The following is a 2,657-nucleotide window of genomic DNA, read 5'->3' as shown; positions in this document are numbered from 1 at the left end:
TTTTGTCCAAGTTCAGTCCCAAGAATTTAATGGATTGAGCATCATCCATAACTTGATTTTCATGTACGATACTGTCGTAACAGATTTTTGGCTTTTTGGTTCTAAATTGTGTAAACAAGGTCTTCGAAAAGTTAAGTTTAAGGCCATGTATCTAGGTTGTTTAGTGTGTTTATAACACCGTCTGGAATTTCTCCCACATTTTGTTTTTCAAGGAGTACTGAAGTATCATCAACAAAAACATGACTGGCTGGGCATTGATATTAAGAGGTAAATCATTTATGTAAAAGAGAAACAATATTGGCCCGAAGACTGAGACTTGAGAGACTCCTTGTGATATTGTATCCCACTGAGATGCACAATTTATGGTATTAGATGTTATGATTACCTTTTGCTTCCTGTTTGTCAGATAAGACCTGAACCACTGCAGAGCATTTTGTCTGATGCCATATATCCGTCTAGTTTATGAAGCAGCATGGAGTGATTCACAGAATCAAATGCCTTTGTAAGGTTGCAGAAGATACCTACTCCTTTGTTGCATCTGTCTTGTGATGAGCAGATTTTTCCAATGAATTCATTAATAGCACTCTTGGTGCTTTTCCCTTTTTGGAACACATAATTGTTTTTAAGAAAAACACCATGTTTCCCAATAAAATTTATCTGGACTGCAGATATTTTTTCAAATACTTTGGATAGCACTAGGAAGATTGAGATGGGGCAGTAATTTCCCATATCCTCTCTTGATCCTTTTTTGCGTAGTGGTTTTATCTCTGCATACTTAAGCACATCAGGGAAGTTGGCTTGCTCAAATGACTGATTGATTATTAAGGACAGAGGGTGTGCTATTTTATCACATAAACATTTAATTACTTTGGTGGGTGTTTGATCCTACCCTACTGCATTTTTGTTTTTTAAGGACAAAATAGCATTTTTTACATTTTCAGCTGAGACTTCACCAAATGTCACTAGGAAGTCACTGTTCTTGTCCAGGCCAAAGAAATTCACACTGTTTTGATAAGTAGTTACATTTAAATCAGATTTTGTTTGTTGTTTTGTTTGATTTTTGACATTTCCTGGTGGTTAACTGTTGAACCTAATTCTGATTTAATAACAGACCATACTGCTTTAGTGTTTTCTTATGCACTAAAATGAACTTATCTGACAGCCCTTCTAAATACACCTTTCTAATAACTCACATAGTTAACAAATTTAGGGTTTTTATGGTGTTTCATTTCTCTATGTAGCTCTTGTTTTTGAGCACTAGATACTTTTAAGCCTGGGGTAATCCAGTTTGGTTTACTTTTAACTTTTTGGTGCCAGATCCTAGGTGGGAATGATTCACTGAATACCTCCAGAAAACTTCTTAGAAAATTATAAAAATTTTCAGTACTTGACACACTATTATTTATGGACCATTTCACTGCATCTATCTTGTCACAGAATAGGTTCAAGTTAATTTTACTGAAGTCTCTTTTCATAAAGCCTTTCTTAACATTTGGTTCATTTTTTTCTGGCAGCTGAATAACCAATGCAGAATGGTCAGAAATTACTAAGTCTAAACAGGACTGGTTTTCACTGTCGAACACATAATTTGTTAAGATGTTGTATATAGAAGAAGTTGACTTGGCATTTTCTCTAGTGAATTCACAAAAATTTAGTTTAAAACCAAAGTTCTGAATTATGTCAGCAAACTGTTTTGAACCACTGTCTTGACTTATCACATTTACATTAAAATCAGCTGCTATGATGATATTTTTCCTCCTTTCTTTCTTAAGTTTATAAAGAAGACACTGGAGTTTGGACAAGAAAGTTTTAGTTACTGCACTTCCCAGAATTCAGTAAATTGATATGACTGTTGTGTTCATGTCTTTTAGTTTAACACAACAACTTTCAAAGGAGCACTCCTCATTTAAATATCAAAATCTTCCTTTATTTCATACGTTATGCAGGTATCGAGAAGTATGCATGAGCCCCAATGGGATCTTTCTTTTCTGCAAAAGCTGCTTGCTATGTTGAAATGTTCCAATTTATTTAAAATTTTTATGGAGTCACTAGTTAACCAATACTCATTTAAACAGACAACTTTGATATTTTTGCTTTGATTGGGGATAATTTGCAGTTCTTCAATTTTGATACCATCTGACTTCACGCCATTTATATTCCAATGCATTAAATAATTTTTTTGCTTTTCTTTATCTGCCTAAGTACAGATCTTCATAAATTTCTTACTCAGTGTTTTCTTCAAACCAGTTACTTATAAAAAATCCTTCAGATGATTTTACTACTACTACTACTACTACTACTACTACTACTACCACCACCATCGCTTACACAATTTGTTCAATATAAGCATCAAAGATGTCGACAAGATGCTGTATCCACAAGATGATGTGAACAACTGCTTGCAGCAGTTCCGGTGGAATCTGAGCACAACATGTTCCTATATACTGGCCTTCAGGTCAGCTACAGACTGAATTAGTCCCTGGTAAACACATCCTTTTAGATATCCCCAGAGCCAAAGGTCATGTGGATTCAGATCAGAGATTTTGCAAGCCATGTATCTGGAAAACATCTGGAGATAACATATTCATGAACATTGCATTAAGTAGTTATTTCACCAAGCAAGTGACATGTGGTGTTGCCCTGTCTTCATGGAAACA

Source organism: Schistocerca piceifrons, chromosome 8, assembly GCF_021461385.2.
Source record: "Schistocerca piceifrons isolate TAMUIC-IGC-003096 chromosome 8, iqSchPice1.1, whole genome shotgun sequence".
In the NCBI taxonomy this organism is placed as follows: Eukaryota; Metazoa; Arthropoda; class Insecta; order Orthoptera; family Acrididae; genus Schistocerca; species Schistocerca piceifrons.
Note: the sequence above shows the minus strand (reverse complement) of the source record.